This window comes from Diceros bicornis, chromosome 12, assembly GCF_020826845.1.
Source record: "Diceros bicornis minor isolate mBicDic1 chromosome 12, mDicBic1.mat.cur, whole genome shotgun sequence".
In the NCBI taxonomy this organism is placed as follows: Eukaryota; Metazoa; Chordata; class Mammalia; order Perissodactyla; family Rhinocerotidae; genus Diceros; species Diceros bicornis.
The window spans coordinates 22,829,666-22,850,848 of NC_080751.1; the positions used below are offsets into that span (position 1 = coordinate 22,829,666).

Here is a 21,183-nt window from a genome sequence, read left to right on the forward strand (position 1 = left end):
TAATCCTAAAATGGAGCACAGGTTTTGTGAGAATTCAACAGGAAAAAAGGATTACTGTACTGATCACTAAGGCTGGCTACCCATATTCTCCTTCTCCCCCTTCTGGAAACTTGGTAGAATTGCACTTCCCCGCCCTCCTAACGAGGCCCTGTGAGTTTTGGTGACCAAAGAAGAGTGAGCGGAGGTGACCTGGGTCACTTCCCAGTGGCGGACTCCACGAGCCAATTCGCAATTTGTGCTTTTCCTTCTTCCTGCCACCGCTGCTGTCACCATTCCACAGGGTGGCTACTCCACCAGCTTGGATCCCTGCGTGAGGACCATGGAGGAGGGCCCCCAGTCACTCCAAGACGGACACGTGGAATGAGCATAAAATAAATCTTTGTTGCTTTAAGCACTGAGGTTTGTTACCACAGCATAATCTAACCTACCTTGACTGACTGAATTTTAAAAAAGGATGAACCTACTCAAAGTTATAGAGGCTTAATATTGAAACAGAAGGGAGGAAAGTATGCAGGCAGTGGGGACCATTTTAGGAGTCTCTCCAATCCTCATCCACTGACAGGGGTTACAGTTGCCTTAAGACAGAACAGCTTCAATGCCTGGACACTGCACAGAACTCTTTCTACCCTTGGGCGAGTCCAGCTAATTATTTTCAGGACATCTATTCCTGGCCTAAATTTTGCCTGTAAAATTTTATGCCCATGGTGGAGATCTGGATTCCCCATTCTGCCATGGAAACAGTGGATAACCTGGAGTTTTCAAAAGCAAGAAGGCAGACTGAGCTCCAGAAGGGCTGAGATGGGTGACATAAAGAAGACAAAATTCTTGGAAAGACGGATATCAAAAGTTTTCCTTGGGTCTGGCCCAGTGGCACAAGGGGTTAAGTGTGCGTGCTCCGCTGTGGCGGCCCGGGGTTCGCAGGTTCGGATCCCGGGAGCGCACTGATGCACCGCTTGTCAAGCCATGCTGTGGCGGCGTCCCATATAAAGTAGAGGAAGATGGGCAGGGATGTTAGCTCAGGGCCAATCTTCCTCAGCAAAAAAAGAGGAGGATTGGCATCAGATGTTAGCTCAAGGCTGATCTTCCTCACAAAAAAGAAAAGCGGGGGAAAAAAAGAGTTTTCCTCCTTTTGTACACTGGGGATAAAGGCAGGGCCTACTTGTCCATTAGGCACAATAAGTATGGTGCCTAATGGTTGAGTGCCCAGGGCTCACGACACTTGTAGGGGCCCATAAAAATGCTTTAATTTCTTTTTTAAATTAGGAGAAAAAAATGAACTTTGAAGATGGGCAAAATGTTTCTTTGGTTTTTTGGTGAGGAAGATTAGCCCTGAGCTAATATCTGTTGCCAATCCTCCTCTTTTTGCTGAAGAAGATTGGCCCTGAACTAACGTCCGTGCCCATCCTCCTCCACTTTATATGTGGGACGCCACCGCAGTATGGCTTGAGGAGTGGTGCTTCAGTCTGTACCTGGGATCTGAACCTGCGAACTCAACGACTACGCCACCGGGCCGGCCCCATAATTTTTTTTTGTGTGTGAGGAAGATCAGCCCTGAGCTAACATCCATGCCAATCCTTTTTTTTTTTTTTTTGCTGAGGAAGACCAGCTCTGATCTAACATCTATTATCTCCTTGTTTTTCCCCAAAGCCCCAGTAGATAGTTGTATGTCATAGTTGCACATCCTTCTAGTTGCTGTATGTGGGACGCCGCCTCAGCATGGCCGGAGAAGTGGTGCGTTGGTGCACGCCCGGGATCCGAACCTGCGAACCCCAGGCCGCCAGTAGCGGAGCACGCACACTTAACCGCTAAGCCACGGGGCCGGCCCCCCAAAATGTTTTAATACTAATAATTTAATACTAATATTGTCATCTTTACACCAACTCGGTAATAAAATATAATTTGTAACATTTTTTATGGAGGAAGGGGACCACCAAGGCAAAAGTGCCTGGGACCCACAAATAATCATACCGTAGCCCTGGAGAAAGGGTTTCATAACTGATGCCATCTGGGTTACAACATTCTTCTTGGAAATGAGCATGGCCATGGCATTGCCATCACATATAGTGTCTTTTTCCTTTACGGATGTGTTCAAACTTCCCAAATTACAACACATTGGCTCTGTAATTTTGGCTTTTAAAGGCTATCTCAGGACACCCGGAAAGTCACAACTGCCAGGGGAAGGGTCATGGATCAAAACAATGCACATGGAGACGGCAGATTCCTCCAGCTGGCTTCCCACACCTGCATCCTCCCCTCCTCCTTCTCAACAGCGTCCGGCTTGAGGAGTCCAGCAGTTCCAGGGAACCCTATTCCTTCCCTGACTCCGGGGGTGCCACACAGAACCTACACTAAACCCATCAGCCCTGGCCCCCCAGTCACCATTCCAATCCAGCCAGAGTGAGTCTTAGAAGTTCTGCCAGGAACTACGGGACGCAAACCCTCTTCCCTGGAAGGCATCCTGTGCAAAGGTGAATCTGAATTCCTACATAATTTGCCACCATGATCAGAGCCAAAGGAAATCTGGGAGAAACTGAGCCAGAGCCTTGATCAACCACTCCTGAACTCTACCACTAGGTTTTTTTGAGTTACATAAGCCTATAAATTCCCTTTTACGGTTAAGCCTGTTTGGATTGGGGTTTTCTGCTACTTTCAACCAACCTTACTGAAACTAAATATACTATTATTATCCCCACTTTCTAAATTAGGGGCAGAGGGGTAAGTCACTTGCCCAAAGTCACAGAGCTAATTAGTATAGGAGGTGGATTTGATCTCAGGTAGTGAGTGTGACTCCAGAAATTATCCAGATTAATCTTAATATCTCTTTGCATTGATACAAATACTTCTTCACAAATTTTATCTGCAACTCTCCAAGCATGTGTTAACTTATAAACAACCTAAGTATGACCAGATGTAAGCAGAGAGGAATCACTGTACATAAGACTTTTGTCCTACTCTGCATGACTCCTGTAAGGAGCTGCTCCATTCTGGGAAAGCACAGCTGGTACCAAACGAAAAGGACTCCCGGTCACCCACACACTCAAAGAATTGGGAGATCAGGAATTTGAAGGGTGCACCCTCACTACGTCCCGTCTGGACCACCCAACCCTTCTCCCGCCTACTCTTGGCTGCCAACCTCAATGCCTTTCCACCATTTGTGCCCTCACCTCCTTCCTCCAGTGTGACACAAGATCCCATCTCTCTCAGCCTCCAGCCTGGTTTCCCTCCTGCTCGTGCTTTCCAGTCTGCTCTTGGGCTCAGCACATTCCTGGACAACTGTGCCTCTCATGGCTTGACCTGGCTCCCCCGACCTCACCTTCCCATATATGCTCTTCTCAAGTTGCGTACCCCACCTCTAATACGGCCCACCTTCAAGGAATCAACTTGTGTAATAGTCTCCTTTTCTTTCTCCAAAACACTTTTGCAAACCCTCATCCCTATGGACATCAAACAAAGGGAGGAAATAGAGATAATGTGTGAGGACAACTCCTTTGAAAAGTTAGACCAAGAAAGAGAAAATGGAGACTGGGCTGTACTTGGAGAGGATGTGGCATGGAGTGATAGAAGATGCTCATTGTACCCCAGTGTCCACCCTCCCTTCTTCTACAGTTATAGACCCTCTGTGTTTAGCTCGCTACCCGAACAATAGCTCCATTTCCCAGCCTTCCTTGCAGCTAGGCGCGGCCATGTCACTAAGTTCTGGCCCATTGGGATGTGAGTGGAAGCCATACCCTTCTACGGAAGGGCTCCCCGTCCTCCCGGTCACTCTTTCCCCATTCTGCTGGCAGGAATGTGAGTTATCACAGGCTGTGCAGACAAGGGCCAAACCCTGGGACTGGTGGAGCAAGGAGACTGAAGAGGGTGAGGTCCCACCACGGTGCCTGCCGCCCTGCCGGCCCTGGGCTGCTTAGGCCTGGACACTGACGTGAGGCACAAGTACGCTTTCACCTTTTACACTTCCGTTATTTGGGGGCTTTATACCAGTCAAACCTACTTCCTAATTAATACAAGTGGAAAGAAGGTTCTTCACTTTTTTGTTTTTAATGAATTTTGAACATTTTCCAAGATCAGTTGGAAGAAGCCAGGAGAAAGAGGCTGAAAACAAAGAGTGATCCAGGATGATGGTTTAGTGGAGGGTCCTGAGAAGGTGGAGAAGGCCCCAGCTGGAGGGGCCTGGCCTTGGTGGCAGGAGGGACCCTACTCCACACAGACAAGGGGATGGCAGAGGAGGGTCTGGGCACAGAAGACTTAAGATTTGGAAGCAGAAAGTTGAGGTGGTTCCTTCCTAATGGCTTGTATTTTCTCAGTGAAGCAGGAGGTGAGGTCCTCTGTGGAGAGAGAGGCAAGAACACAAAGCTACGGGAGTTTCTGTAAGTGCTGGGAGGTGGGAGAGTGGGCTGCGCACCCTCCCCTCTGCCGGCCACGCTTGTTATCTAAAAGCACAAGCGCTAAAAACTGGGCGCTGACGATTTAACTCACTTTGTCAAGTACCACACAAGGCCATCCCTGAATAAGACTGGAGAATAGGAACTTTTGTCTATGATTTATATTTTTAAAAATAAGAACACAAAACAGATTGACAGCCTTATCCAATGTATCCAATTTATCCAAAAGTTTCAAGCCAAAGCAAAATGTATTCATTGTCTGCAGTTATCAACTTATGATAGGTCCATTTTGATAAAAACATTGGGACAACTGAGACTTATTTATCTTCCTTCAGTCGTGATCATCTCTTCTTGTCTTTAACAGCTTGGAACAGGGAACATAGTGAGGCAAGGTCTGAATTAATTTTTAAGGAGAAGTTACCAACCGCCTCTCTGTATGGTTAGAAGGAGAGTCGTGTTGGAGCAAGTCTTTTTTGTTATGAAAGCAGATATTTGCCCCCTTACTTCAAAATATATATCTATTTTGTAAACAGGCCCCCTGCCCTAGTATAGGATCTTTATCTTTGACAATTAAAAGGAATAACAGGACTTTTTGCTTGATTTAGCAAGGCGGTCCCTCACTAAGACCCCTTGATATACAGAGTTCTGAAGAGGGAGGGACACATTTGCAGAACCATCTCCGAGTCTTAAGGGAGAGAAGGAACTATGCCCCTTACCCCTGGCTCCCTGAGATTTAAACTTACAAAAACTTGTTGGGATGTCATTGACCAAAGTCTGATGGCAAGAAAGGACACCCCAGGCCACAGAGGCGAACTTTGCCGGAGGTTACAGGAATCTGGGATGGTGATGTCCACACAAGTGCATAGAGGTAATCTAGAGGCAGCCACCCTGGCACAGTGTCAACTCTGGGAATGCATAGGTGTATTAATTAAAAGCATTGCCACGTTAAAGCCTGGCATGTGGCACTATTGTGGGCTGGCAAGGACCTGTACCAGCAAGAGCGTCACCAACGGACAGGGCAAGTGTGTGCTGTGCAAAACCAGTTTCCAACAGCGACACCTTGTGGCGGCAACTGAAACAACAGTGCTGGTGAGTTGGCTTGAGACGCAAAACCGACCGCTTTGGACGAAGTATTTAGGATTCTTAGAAAGTTTAAAGGGACGGCTCGAGAGGTAGATGATTAAAGGTAGAGTTGTTAAAGGAGTTATTAATGGTAGAAATAAGAAATGTGACTGTATTTGTACCCTGAGGGAGTCATACATCCGACTTGTATGGTGTGCCCCCGCCCCGGGTCTGTCCCCAGAACAGAGCACAGAACTCGGAGAGAAGGTGTTTCAGGTGGCTGTCTCCCCTGGTCTACCTGTTGTGTGCTGTCTCCTAGAACTTCTCCAGCTCCACTTAGGGCCTGGCTCCTGGGCCTTGTGATCCCAGCGGTGGGCAGGACGCAGAGGACAGCCCGAGGAGGAGGAATCAGCCCGGGAGGCTGTCACCAGGTCTCCAACTGATGCAGCATTTCCAAGGTGATGGAATTGTTGATGCAACTTGCTGGCTAGTTCTTCTCCAACTGTGACTTTGTCTGTCTGTGGCTTCTTGTCGTAACCCTGGCAGGGAAGGCCACTTCCCTGTAATCAGATTGCAGGGGCCATGGGGACTCTTCTGGAACAGGAAGCAAGCTCTTTTTAGTGTTCATTTTATCTGTTGCACATTTTAGCAGATTAAGCACTTAGGGTTGAGATTTTTAAAATATTTATTCTTCAGGCCAAAGGAGTATTTTAATAAAGCTAAGTTCTTTGTATAAAGCTTCTCCAAACTCGGACTAATTGATTCCTAAAGAAGCAGCACGTGGCTCTCCATGACTGGCAGCCCCTCATTCTACACGAGACACCGGGGAGAGAAAGCCAACAACAGCACAGGGGCCTCAAATGGCGACCCTCGGCCTGAACCAGCCCACAGATGTGTTTTTTGGGGGACATTTCACATGAAAATCCAGATTTCTTACTCCTTTTGGACAAGTGTGCGATGTGGCAACAGTGGGCGTGGGTTCTCAGGAGGCAGTGGAGAGCAGCTGTGCCTTCCGAGGGCGCTGGGTGTTTTCTGTTCTGCCGAAGTTGCCAGCACTCCTCTTCTCTTATTCTTGCTGGTGCACTTGTTCATGTTACCTGCTGGCCTCGTGGGGACTTGAATTGCTTCCCCTGGAGTGGTGTGAGCTCCACAGAAGCTTCTCTTACACCACCTCTGCAGACAAAACCTCCTGGCAGTCAAGAGGCACATCCATTTCACTTCTCGCTCATCGCGAGCACTGAACGTGCGTTCTCAATAAATGTTGAATGAAAGAGTAAAGGAATAAATGGGCGCATATCCGCTGTGTGTGCTTGGGATGGTGCCAGGCACCACAGGACCACAAAGGTGTTATAAACCGCGATATCAAAGAGTTTGTATCATAGTGAGAGCGAGAAGAAGATTAGGCAGAGTGTGTGTGTGTCTGGCATTTTAAGCAAACATGACGCATACACAATCAGGACAGCTTGACCCGCCCCTGATGAGAACTCCAGCAGAGCTATGGATGGTCTCGCCACCCTTGGGGAATGGCAGTCTTACAGTCCTTACCCACTTTAGGAACAACCAGGGTCTCCTGTCAGTAGAAAGTCCAGTCCTATATAATAATGGAAACCTTGAACTTGAGTTGGCATTACATTTTCCTCTATCTCCCCAGCCGCCTGAGAAGGAGGTGGGGTGGCTTTTTCTCCCTCCCCACCAGCTTTCCCACCAGCAGGCTGACAGGGTCCCTGCCCACAGGGAGAAAGGGCAAAATCTGAGGCGGTGCCCTTGCCTCCAGACCTCACGGTCCTCTGGATGGCAGGTGGGTAAGGTGACTCTTGTGCTCGTGGGCACTCCGAGCGTTCCTCAGAAATCTCCCAAGCTGGGCCCTTCCCGCAGTTCCCGGGATTCTGTCACGGTGCAGCCGTGGAATCTGGGTGTTTACCTCCCACTTCCTTTCGGCTGAGGTAGCCTCACAGCCCCCGACCACCCTGGTCATATTGGACGGGATTTAATATGTCCTCACATGGCTGCCTTGGAGACATTCCTTGATCCCCAAGAAACAGCGACAGTCACCTTGCTCTGCCCTAGGTGGAGAGTAGTTCCTTCTCTCTGCCTGGCCCAAGGCCGCTTCAGCGTTCTCAGGTGGTCATGAGTCTCTAGAGGCCCCCACTGCAGAGAGCCCACATCAGGATCTCAAGCCTCTGGGCTCGAGGGGAAGGAAGTGACAATCTCATTTGATTTTACCTTCCCCCCTCTAGGCTTACAGCACCCCCATCTCCCAAGAAACTCTCCAAAAATCCTCTCAAGCATTCCATAGTCCACAGGTGAGCAGGGGAAGTCCAAAGGCCTTGAAACCTGAATTCTGCATGTGATGATCTCTCACACTCACTTTAGGGTCTGCTGTCTCTTTAACAAAAATTCCAAATCACAAAGCAGACAGAGCCCCATTTAACATCCTGTTCTAGTAAATAACAGGTGCTCTTTGAGGGATACAGACAACACTCCTATGGGAGTTTAAAGGAGCAGATTTCTTCCACGTAGGGAAAGGACCAAGGAAGACTGCCTGGAGGAAGCAGCCTTTGAACTGGACCTTGGATATGTGGAGGTCAGGGATGAGGGTATTCCAGGTGAAGAAACCAGCATAGAGGAGGCCCACAGGCTGGAACTGTGCCATATCAATGGTGTTTTAGGGACATTTCCATTGCCAGGAACAGATACTAAATTACTTCAGAAAAAAAGGGGTACCTATAGAAAGTGTTCCTATGAATACCTCCAGAACAGTGATTCTCAAAGTGTGGCCCCTGGACCAGCAACATCAGCATCACCCTGGAACTTCTTAGAAATGCAAATTCTGGGCTGGCCCCGTGGCTTAGCAGTTAAGTGTGCGTGCTCCGCTACTGGCGGCCCGGGTTCGGATCCCAGGTGCGCACCGACGCACCGCTTGTCTGGCCATGCTGAGGCCGCCTCCCACATACAGCAACTAGAAGGATGTGCAACTATGACATACAACTATCTACTGGGGCTTTGGGGAAAAAAAAAAAAGGAGGAGGTTTGCAATAGATGTTAGCTCAGAGCCGGTCTTCCTCGGCAAAAAGAGGAGGATTAGCATGGATGTTAGCTCGGGGCTGATCTTCCTCACAAGAAAAAAAAAAGAAATGTAAATTCTCAGACCCTCTGCATCAGAAAAGAAACTCTGGAAATCAGTTAGCGTTGTTTGTTTTAACAAGCGTTCCAGGTGATTCTCATCCACAGGGAAATGTGAGAACCTCTGCTGTGGAGTATTTCTGGAAGGATATGCAAAGAACTGATAACAGAGGTTACTTCTAGGGAAAATAATGGGGTGCTGGAGCCCAAAGGTAGGGGAGATTTTTGTCACTGTGTACCTTGTGCATATATTCAAAAAATAAATAATAGGTGTACTCCCTTTTGGTCCGCCATCTACTTGCCTCCTGCTCCGTAGCTGCTCCCACACCTCCCTCCTCAAACTGCCTCGTCTCCCCTGGGCAACCTGGCTTTCTTTTCCCCTTCCCAAGTCTTCCGTTGCTTGGTCCTTACTACTACATCTGCTAAGCCTCTTCAGGAGAGTTGACGGGGAGGGTAGAGAAACTGGGCTGGCAGTAACAGCTCTCCTTGGAGAACTGGGGGCGGGAAGGAAATCTATGAATCTGACCACGCTAATAGTTGGCGAGGGGGTCTACCTATACCAAGGAATTAAGAGAAAGCCTGTCTCTGTCCTCTCTTTAGTCGTCAAATATGCATTGTTTTCCTCTTTTGCTGTGCTTCGTTTCTGTCCCACTCTCATCCTAACTCAGCCCTCAGAAGGCTGAACTCTCGGCCTGACTCCAGCCATGTAGACACCGTGCAGAGGCTTGTCCCGGGTCTGGAAGATGTTACCACAGCCAAAGCAGGAGCGAGAAGAACCTCCTGGCAGGTCACCCACACCCCAAAGACAGCCACACAGAAAGGGACAGTGTTGCCAGGATGTGGGTCCAGGGAAGTAGGGGCAAATGCCTGTGTGCCACCACTCCTCAAAGGCCCAAACATCCTGCCCGTCCAGGGAGTGGCCCTCGGCTTGTGGTTTGGGACTGAGCTTACAGACACCACCTTGACTCCAGAAATTCAGTACACTCGATGCAGTGATGTGCAAGTAAGCTACCTAAAAAAAAAGGCCTGATTTATAGTGTTTGCCAATTCCCGTGATGTAAATCCTCATGCCATGGCCAATTTCAAGCCACCAACGTGAGGTCACTGACCCCAGAGATGGGACGAGATCCACACAATAGGGGGCAGAGTTATTGGGCTTCGAAGGGAGAGCTACTGAACCGCATGTCCCCCTCGGGCCCAGAATTCAACTGCTGGTCAGGACCGACCTGTGTGGTGCTGTGAGCATCCTCTAGGAGGCCAACGTCTGTGTGTCACCTTCCGGTCTGGCAAATAGCACACAACAAGCCTCTTCCCCAAGAGTCTTTGACTAACATTTAAAAAATTTTGTATTCATTGGCCAGCTGATTTTATTGATTTTTCTGAGAGCTAGAAAACAAATCAGCATTTATTATGGTTTTTCCTCCTCCAGGATCAGTCATTCAGTGAAGGGTCAGAAAAGGGGTCACTAGTAGAAAGCTGGGCAACAGTTACACATGTCATAATATTAGCCAAGTAGGTACGTTACTAGTAATAACATTTTTAACCGTCAACATTAATACCATGACTGCTCTCTGCCAGGCCCCGTGGTAAGTGTTTCACACCCATTGTCCCATCCGGGCCTCTGCACGGCCTCTCATTGTGGGAAGTAGGTACCTGTATTTCATCACTGATTGTCATAATTTGTCATAATTGTCATAATTTTATGACACGTGTCATAATTTTATGCTCCCCCAAAAAAGAAAAAAAATGCCAATTAATTGACACAAGTGTTTCTTAGCACTTAGAATTTTTATTTCCTACTTACTGAAAGAGCTCTTTTGGATTTACTCAAGCAGAGATGTTTGCCCTACATCACTCTTGCACATAGGTAAAAAGAAAAAACGTGAAATAAATTGGTTACGGTATGCCCAAACTTCCTCACATTTGGGGTCCGATCTTCTGATCACCCTTTGACTCAGAGTCATCAAGGCCCCGGTTTTTCCCCACAAAGTTGTCCCACGTGCCAGGAGCATTGGAGACGCGGCTTTGCTAAAAAGAGGCTCCACTACTGTCTCTGGGGTTTTCTCCCAGGCAGCTGACGCCTGGTGGGCAAGTTTTGATGTGTAGGCCCAGGTGGTGACAACTATGTCATGAATGCAGCCTGCCCAACACACATTTTAAGACACAACCTGGTTTCAGAGATGCTAAGATGTGAAAGAAGTGTATCCGAGAGTCCTTGAAAGATGGCAGCATGCCCTTAAATGATTCCCATTTCAGAGATGAGGCATAGGAAGGGTGAGTAACTCGCCCAGGGTCACCCTCACTACTAAGTGACAGAACTGGGATTTGGACTGGATCCACTCCACTCACACGACCACCCGCCGTAGTGTCCCGGGTCAGGAGGAGGTCTCCAAGCCAGTTCCTGATGGAGGGAACAGGGAAGCAGGACCACAGACCGTCTCCTGCTGGCCTAATGCAGAGAGAATCTACGTGGGTTACCAAAAGAGCAAAGGCAAAGGATGGCATTTTTATGGCTAAAGGATAGGTTTAACCACAACGAGATACCACTCCTCACCTTTGGGATGGCTATACTAAAAGCAACGGACAATAACAAATGTTGGCGAGGATGTGGAGAAACTGGAACCCTCATACGTTGTGTTGGGAATGTAAAATGGTGCAGCTGCTGTGGAAAATGGGCTGGCAGTTCCTCAGAAGGTGACACATGGAGTTGTCATATGACCCAGCAATTCTACTCCTGGGTCTGTACCTGAGAGAATTGAAAACACATGTTCACACAAAAGCTCATACATGAATGTTCACGGCAGCATTATCCATAACAGTTAAAAAGTGGAAACAACCCAAATGTCCATCAACAGAGGAATGGATAAACCAAAGTGGTATATCCAGACAACAGAATATTATTCAGCCATAAAAAGGAATGAAGTACTGATACATGCTACAACATGGATGAACCTTGAAACTATTCTAAGTAAAAGAAGCCAGTCACAGAAGACCACCTATGGTAGGATTCCATTTATATCAAATGTCCAGAATAGGCAAATCCATAGAAGCAGAAAGTAATTAGTGCTTGCCAGGGGCTGGGTGGGTGGGAATGGGGACTGCCTGCTAACGAGTATGGGATTCTTTTAGGGGTGATGAAAATGTTCTGGAATTAGACAGTGGTGATGGTTGTGCAACATTGTGAATGTACTAAAAACCACTGAAATACACACTTTAAAGTGGTAATTTTATGTTATGAGAATTATATCGCAATAAAAGAATCATTTTTGAAAAAGAACTGATTACTCCTCCATGTACACTCCTGTGGGATAATAAAAACGTAACTGGTCGCCCATCAAATGGAAAACACTGACGTGGACAACCCCTCTGGCAGGGGTGGCCCAAAGGCTAAGCTTTGCAAGTCACATTCTGTGTGGTCCACAAGGACCTTATGGACGTGGTGTTTGTTTCCATCTCCTCACCTCCAGGCCCTTGCCATATTTTGATAATGCTCTAAATTACAGGCCCCAGAACTGGTCTTTAATTACAGAGTGCTTTAATAGGGCTTGCTGGCAAATACCACAGAATTAAGAGAGCCACTAATGAAATACAGCATCGTTTTATCTGTTCTCCGGTGGCAGCTTTTAAAACGCAATTAGTACCATGCAAGATATTTATTTAGGATTTTATCTCATTTATTCATTCCATCTCCAAATGAGTGTTGTACTTCCAGCTGCTTTTCACTCCTTCACACGAGTGTTTTCTCATTTTCAGTCCACTTCTCTTCCCTCTTAGACTCCAGGGAACTAGAGTGTCAGCGGCCTGGGGAGCTGATTAAGGGAAGCAAACATCGTGAAGATTTTCACCCATCCTGCCCCCTGCTCTCGCCTGATGTGGATGGAGGGAGGGATGGACACAAGGAAGCAAGCTAAAACGCTTGCTGGGTGCCCAACCATTACCTGCAGGAAAGCGGCACAGCTCCTGGGCAAGGCAGGGCACGTCCTGCAGAGCCTGGTCCTCCCCTCCGTCCCGGATCCAGGCACACCGCCTGTGCTGTCCACTCCGCACTCTTGGAGGGGTCCGGGCACTTCCACACCTCTCCACTTTTGCCTCAAATGCCCTCAATAGTGTCATCCTCTGTAAAGTCCTCTCAACCCACCTTCCCACCCCAAACCACTCAACCCACTGCCCACCCCAAAACAGAATCCATTCGTGCTGGGATTCCTTGGTCCATACTCAGAAATACCCACTTTGGTGCACTGCTTGGCAATCAGCGGTGTGTGTGCGTCTTCCCTTTATGGTGACACCCTGGAGGGCAGAGTGATGATTTCATCTTTGTGTGTCCCAGAGCCACACCCCAGCACCACACGCAGCATGCTGCACACAGGAAATGCTCAACAAATATTTGCTTGATGATATCATCTCAAGTCTTTCCTACACAAAGGAGCCATCAATGAATCAGCGTCTCTTAAACCTCTCATGCTCTTGAAGACACTTTGGATTTCTCTGGCTTATGGCTTGTGGCTAGGCTGCTTCGGAACAAGAAGGGACTTGGATCAGTGTCACAACTGCCCACGTGTGCCAAGGGCTGGGCCCGGACATTACAGAGAACAAGACGACGTGCTCCCTGCCCTCAAGGAATGTATAGCCCAGTAGTGGGAGACAAGTCTCTGTAGCCCCAGGATGGCAAGGGGGGAAAGCTGGCTGTTTATAACCACCTGCCTTGTAAGGAGAGTGGGCTGTGCCCCGTGGAAGCCCTTTGCTCTCAAGCCACGTGTGCAAGTTTAAAGGAAGGAGCTGGGAAAGCTGAATTTTTCTCAATCATGAAGGGCGAGAAATTGGAGCTCCCCCAGTAACCCGTGAGGGAGAGGATCAAGTACAGAGTTGGGAGGAGGAGAGGAAAGCCAAGAGACGAAGTGGCAGAAAACCGCAGCATGAGCCGCCTTGACCCTCACTCACAGCAGAGTCCACCTCCCCAGGACGGTCCTGTGAGGGGCTGTTTTTGTGGAAACCAACGAAGAACTGAGTTTAATACCAGCCATGACTCGGCAGAACAAACAAAATCGCTTTCACGAATGGAAGCCTACGAGGCAGAAACGTCCGTGAGAAACGAAAACCTCCTCCGTGCTCCCCAAAATTAGCAGAAATGGGGCATGGGGAGGCTTCTGGATATGGCTGACCTGGGACTCTATGTGTCTGGGGAGGGCGGGGCGGCGTGGCAGCAATGTGATTTCATACAGATCGCAAGGAAAAGAGGCCCCCATCTGACATTTGGGTCACAGTGCCAAACAGTAAGAGAAGCATGAGGCGCCTGCTCAGGATAGTCACTTAGTAAATGAAACTGCTGTGACGACGACGGTGATGAGGAAGGTGATGATGGTGGTGATGACAAAGACACACGCCCACAGAGCTATGTCCTGCCCTTCCTCGTTCCCGCAGAGACTTACTGACTTGACCCCTGGAGTCCCCTGTGGGGGGGAAGCTCTAGGGCAGTGCTCTAGGAAACTCCTCCCTGTGTTACTAGAAGGATGTCATTGAAGACATTAGCACTGTGTGTTGAGACCAAGGGAAGCTATGACGAAGAATTACAACCCCATTGTGTAGACAAGAACTGGTCTGATTCCAGGGCGCATGGTGGTGCTTTCCAAGGAGATGGAGTACACGAGGGTGGCTCTCTCTTCTCTCTCCTCTTTCCAGGAGACCAGTATGGGCTGGGCCTTCCCTCTGAGCAGACTCACCCATGCCTTCCTTTCTGAGTGGCTCTCTTTCTCTCTGCTGGCAACAGGTGAGGCTTAGGCCAGATCAGCCCCAGGCACTGAAGACAGATGCAGCCTCCCACGCTGGCCCTGCTGGGGATCTACTGGGTCAGGTTCCACTGATCACAGTGGTAAGATTAGAGACTGGAGTTGGGTGCTGGGGCTGTGAAATTGAGCACACCTCCCAGGCGCTTAGTCAGAAGCCATCTACATGTTAAGTGACAGGGAATGGGGGCTGTGCTAGGAATTAAAATCCAGCTTCCTAGAGTTCTCTGCACTGGAGTTGGAGGCCGGGGCCCTGGATAATATCATTATATTCCCTGCCATTTGCTCGTCAGAGCCTTCTTGGGTACATACATTCCTTGGGAACCTCATGGTGACAAACTACTTGGGTTCAAATCTCATTTCCTAGCTGGTTGTGTGGCCTTGGGCAAATTACTTAACCTCTCAGTGCCTCAGTTTCCTCATCTGTAAAATGGGACTAAGGTCATTGTGCTAACGAGTTTACACATGTAAAGCACTTTGACCCACACTTGGTTCGTGGCTAGCACCAAGCTAATGTTGACTGTTGTTTCTCCCACCGAAGTCCAGTTGCTCCAGGACCCTGACACTGTCAGTGTTCAATCTTTTCCCCTCAACGACAGCCCTATCATGGTGGGTGGCACCCCTATTCATCTAGCTGCTCAGCCACAAACCTAGAGGTCACCCCTGACACCCCTCTCCTCTCCCTCAAACCATCAAGGCTTGTCAACCTTACTAACTTACTAGCTTCTGTTAAACTTACTCAACTTCCTCAAAATCTCCCAGACATATTCCCCTCTCTCCTTCTCCATAACCTCTCACCAGAACTAGCCCAGTGTCCCCCTAACTGCAACCACCCCAGCTCCCCACTAGCCCATTTCCACCCTGCAGCCAGAGTGATGCTCCGAAATGAGGATCTGATCACGTTACCCTCTCCCTGAACTCTCCTTGCTTATACCTCATAATGACTTTCCCCTGTTCTTGGGGTAAAAACCCAAAATCTAACACCATGCAGACTGAGTCTGTTAGACTGTTTTTGGCCCTGAGAGTCAGAAAGCCCCATCAAATGGGCTTAAAATATAAAGCAATTTATTAGCTCCCTTACAGGTAACTGGAGTGGGGTAAGCTTCAGGCATTGCATGTTCTGGGCTCCAGCACCATATTCTGCTATTCTCTCAGCTCTGCCTTCCTCCCCAGGGGTCAGCTTTATCCAAAGCCCATCTTCCTTTTGATCAGCATCGAGTGGAACACTTCTAGAGAAAAAAAAGAACATCTTGCTCAGCCATGAAATAAAATTCCTTCCCTTCATTCAGCCTGAGTGACCAAACTGAGGCCATGTGCCGACCCCCAACCAAAAAATTGCTAGTGCTGTGCCATCCACTGAGTCCTTCCCTTCCCTGCCCCTGGTGGGAAATGGGTCCTTGAGTACAAAAACACAGCAAAATCATGCTGAAATGTGTGATTTGTATTAAACTCAGAAGGTTTTGCTTTAATGATGCTCCACTGTGAAAAATATGAAAGAGCTATCAACCTTAAATCTCCCACTGTCCTTGATAAAAGATCTGAGGCCAGAGGTCCCCAGGACCTCGACCTCATGGCAATGGGCAGTAAGAGCAGAGGGCGGGAGCACGGAGGAGGGAGGAGGACAGGAGACAAGGCTGGCTGGCCTCCTAGGAGATGGATTCTGAATGCATGTGATAGAAAAGAGAAGAAAATCCTGCCGTAGCCTCTTCTGCACCCTGGATGGGATCTCAACCTGCCTATTGTTTTCTTTCTGAAAATGGACTTAGACACCAAAAGAATTGAAAGCAAGGATTCAAACAGCTATTTGTACACTGCAAGTTCATAGCAGCATTATTCACAGTAGCCAAAAGGTGGAAACAACCCAAATACCCATCGATGGATGAATGGATAAACAAATGTATATACATACACTGGAATATTATTCAGCCTTAAAAAGGAATGAAATTCTGAGACATGTTTCAACATGGATGAACCTTGAAAATATGCTATGTGAAACAAGCCAGACACAAAAGAACGAATACAGTATAATTCCACTTATATAAGATTCCTTGAATAGCCAAATTCATAGAGACAGAAAGCAGAATAGTGGTTGCCGAGGGCTGGGGGTGGGGGAACAAAATGCAGAGTTCTGTGTAGAGTTTCAGAATACGGGACGATAAAGAAGTTCTGAAGACGGATGGGGGTGATAGTTGCACAACAATGTGAATGTACTTAGTGCTCCTGAATTGTACAGTTAAAAAATGGTTAAAACGGTAAATTTTGTTATATATATTTTACCACAATTAAAAAAAAAATGGACTTAGTTCACCTTTCCAGGCACTGAGGGCACCACAAAGAGGTGACAGGAGATTCTCAAAGAATGATTGTTGATTGACGGGTCTATCTGGATAAAAGACACATTTTTAGTGCTACACTTTCATTTCGGTCCCATGGTGATGACACTGATGACGATGACGGTGAGACTCAGGCCTCCGTGGGAGAAGCCCTGAGGCAGCTACGTGGGAGAGCTCCTCCCGTCCCTTCACAGACCACTCGCCAGCACACCCAGGCCCTCTGAATCACGGCGGGCGCTCTGTGAGATGGGCGTGCTCCCCACTTCTGTTCTCTGCAGGGAGGAGGCTGCAGAGTGGTGGAGGGAGGAGGGGTGGAGAAGGGATTTCCTTCTGTCAGGCAGGAAAACAGTGTGAGGAAATGGAGCTATCCCTACTCTCTGAATGGAAAATGTCTCTTTCAGACCTCATTTTAGAGTTGCCCCCTCCCCACCTCAGGTCGCCAGAGAGACGATGGAACAGCTGTCACCAGTTGGGTCTGACTCATTAGTTTATCATCTCTCCCACCCCACTCCCTAACCCCCTCCCTCCAAACCCTCCCACCCCAAAAATGCCTGAGCACAGTCGACTATTTTAAGAACTGAATTCCCTGTCCGCATGGCAACTTCCCGGCTGTACCTCTTGTCATGGCTGCCTGGGTGGAAGAAAAGCCACCTTTCACCAGGGCTCCAGCCAGCCTACAGCAGAGACGGTTAACAGATCGGACCCGGCCGCCGGGGGGGACATCTAGTCTCTGTCGCAGAGTCTTCTTTGTGGGTTTGCTTGTTTTACAGCCTTTAACAACGTAAAAACCACTCTTAACTGACTGGCCATATGAAAACAGGCCCCCGGCCAGAATTGGCCCAAGGACCATGGTTCACCCAATCCCCGTGGTAGGACCAGAGCAGCAGGGGTTCACACTCGCTGGGTTTCTCATTGTGGAAGTTTGAAAGGTTGCGAAGGGTGAGTGGGCTGCATGGGGAAACAATGGGAAGGAGCTGTGGAAGAAGGCCAACGTGATTAATGGAATTTTAAAGTTTCCCCCCAAATATCTACATTTTCTTATACTTTAAAGGTTTGTTTCTATTCTTCTTGTGCTTCAAAATTAAAGTTTTAGGTTATGCCATCTTCACCATACCCCAAATAAAGATTGAGGCTTACTATCTGTGACTTCCTTTTGTAGAAAATGGTATTTATTTCAATGATATTCGTATCATTCTGCACGAAGACCAGATTTTCTTAAGAAATGTTGAAAGAAAAATATTTTGAATGTTTCTTTATTTTTTGTTTAAATTTTTTTTAGAAAACATTTAAGTATTTTTTTAATTAAAAATTTTTTTTCATTATGGAAAATTTTAAGCATACACAAAAGTAAAAAGAATAGTAAAATAAAGCCCCATGTACCTGACATTACTGGTTTATTTTTAAAGGGTATTTCTGTGTAAATTAAATGGTTTGTACTTTCTTAAAACGTGGATTGAAAGGGGGAAACAATACCTTTGCAAATAGTATTTGCATAGAATCCAGTTCTAGGTCATGTCTGAAAGTGACTGGTGGAGGGAGAGGTGGGTTGAACATCTGTAGGAAAGAAAAGGGGACAGTCTTTGATGGTTACCATGGAAACCACTGGGCTAAGATGGTCGAGTTTGCTTATGGGGCAGTGAGGTTCCTGCTGATGGACGCTGGGTCAGAACTGTAGGAGAAATCCTTAGGCTGCTTCCTGAGGGTACCTTGCTGTCTCTGAAACTCCCTCCCAACGATCAATGTCTCCCAAAAGAGAGACACTTTTTGGTGTTTTGTTCCTCGATTTTAGGGCTTGCTTTATAGTAAGCCAGAGTGTTCATCCGCATACTCACTTAGAGGAGACGAGATTTTACAGCAGACCACTCCAGTCCTGTTTACGACAATAGGAGGGCACCTACGTCCCTGGAAGAAAGCCCTAGAAGGACTAGTGGAGTCTTGGGGTCTTGATCCCCATACTAGAATGTGGAAAGTATAACCATGCACTCCAGAGGAGCAGGGAATCCAGCCTAAGCCAATGAGATTCAGAGGATCCAGACTCACTTTCCCCCTCCTAAAGGAAATTGACTCCAACGTAGAATATCCATCAATCGCCAATCGCTTTAGACGTCAGATTATTTGCTATCGGGCAGATCAGTAACAGGTGTAACTTTGGCATCAAGCTCCCTGGATTTAGGTCCAATCCGCACCACGTATTATTTCTACCGTGACATACTCTTTACGTCACCTACTAAATGGGGTTGGTGGGGAAGAAATACACAAGATGCCTAGCACCCATAAAGGGCAGGCACAGAGGCAGAATTGGGCTGGAATTAGTCATCAAGGGGTAAACGTGCGCAGAGGGACAGAAGGAAGACCGCCGAGGACCGAGAGAGATCCTCAGCGCCGGGACCCGCAGACTTGAGGTCTTACCCTAGTGCGCGTCCTGCAGCTCCAGAGGGAAAAGGCTGCGCAGACGAGACACAGCCACCAGGAGGCGCGCGGGGCCCGGGATCTCAGGAATCGGGCTGCGGGAGCGAAAGAGGCCGGAGGGCTGGCTGCATACCCGCTCTCCTCCTAGGTGTCAGCCGGCAAACAGCAAGGACTGGCGTCTCATGGGGCAGCTGCTTACCCCTCAGTCTCTCCCACAAAATCAGCAGTTCCTTGAGGGCAGTGGCTGTGTTTTTGTCCCTTGCTTCCCCGGCTGCACACGAGTCCCTCGCCCCCATCCTCGGTTTGCTAAGCGGAGTCAAAGGAATGCATTCTCCCTCTGGACGGCGGGAAGGGCGGCTCGGAAGAAGGGATGTGCAGGGCTGTCGGGAGCATTGAGGCAGCTGTTCTGGAAAGGAGTCAGAGATGGCAGATCGTCACCAAAGTGGAGCCCAACCGTTGGCGGAGAGGGGGAGCTTGTACACTTGAAAACTTTGGGGTGGAGCCTAAGGGGCAGTCTACGATTTGGGGAAGAAATGAGGCGGGGGTTCTCAAACTTCTGGATCTCAGGACTCCTTTATCCTCTTCAACATTATTGAGGACTTCAAAGAGCTTTTTATTTTCGTGGGTTCTACCTCCCAATCTTTACCATATTAGAAATTAAAACTGAACATTTAAAAATATTTATTTACTTCAAGTTACAATAATAAACCCACTATGTTAACAATTTTTTTTAATTGCTATATTTTCCAAAATAAAAAGTGTTAGTGAGATGTGTGGCACCATTTTACATTCCTGCAAATTTTTTAAATGTTTAGCTTAATAAAAGACAGATGGAGTCTCATATCTGCTTCTGGATTCACCGTGTTGTGCTATCAATCAGACTGAGTTCTCCCAAAGCACACAGCTTCATACGTTCATGAGAAAATGAAGGCAAGAAAGGCAAATAACATCTTAATTTGAAATAGTTTTGACCTTGCAGACATCCTGCCCATTTTGGTGTTAAATAGAATATAAATTGCATACAGTGTTATTTTTGGATAAGAATTGAGAGGTTTTTGTAAAAGGAAGGTTGCATTTGGTAAGGGCTGAGGGCCAGGTTGCCTTGAAGTTCACCCACTGGCAAGGTGTGGCCTCCATGGCCAGTGGTACCAGGAAGCAGGGCCTCAGCTGGTGTAGACATGCGCATGTTGTGTGTCCATTTGCATCCTGTGAGAGTTAGAACTCTATTACAGCTGACTTTTCACTGCCTGCTGTTGTGAATGACAGCTGGCAGAATGGTGGCCAGACACTTTTGAGGCCAAAAGCATATGAGAAAGTTTATTCCCTTTGGGCAGGGTCTTGTTTTTCTGAATCAGATACTCTACTGACTTTGAACCCATTTTGTGGGTTCTTATCAATCCAAAAGTATTTCAGAATAGTGGCCCCACTCACCTCACACCTGTTAGAATGGCTATCATTAACAAGAGAAGAGATAACAAGTGTTGGCGAGGATGTGAAGAAAACGGAAACCTTGTGCACTGTTGGTGGGTTGTAAATTGGTGCAGCCACTACGGAAAACAGTATGGAGGTTCCTCAAAAAATTAAAAATAGAACTGCCATATGATCCAACAATCCTACTTCTGGGTATATAGCCAAAGGAAATTAAAACAGGATCCTGAAGAAATATCTGTACTCTGTTGTTCATTGCAGCATTATTCACAACAGCCGAGATATGGAAACCTAAATGTGTCCATCACAGGAATGGATAACAAAGATGTGGTATACACACACACACACACACAATGGAATATTATTCAGCCACGAGAAAGAAGGAAACCCTGCCATTTGCAACAACAAGGATGGACCTTGAGCACGTTACGCTAAGTGAGTTGTCAGACAAAGAAAGACAAATACTGTATGATATCATTTATATTTATATATGTGAAATCTAAAAAAGCCGAATGTATAGAAACAGAGAGTAGAATGGTGGTTACCAGGAGCTGGCAGGTGGGGGAAATGGGGAGATGTTGTTCGAAAGGAAAAAACTTCCAGTTAGAAGATGAATAAGTTCTGGGGATCTAATGTACAGCATACTGATTATAGCTAATAATACTG

General features: G+C 47.5%; 1 long non-coding RNA gene across 1 annotated transcript; it reads right to left on the bottom strand.

The window, feature by feature from the left end:
- Positions 1-15,215: 15,215 nt before the first annotated feature.
- Positions 15,216-19,485, bottom strand: LOC131411909 (uncharacterized). The gene is made up of 3 exons (XR_009221668.1): positions 18,154-19,485; positions 17,296-17,451; positions 15,216-15,576 (listed from the first exon to the last, which is right to left on the bottom strand). It is a non-coding gene; the product is annotated as an uncharacterized LOC131411909 (long non-coding RNA).
- Positions 19,486-21,183: the final 1,698 nt, after the last annotated feature.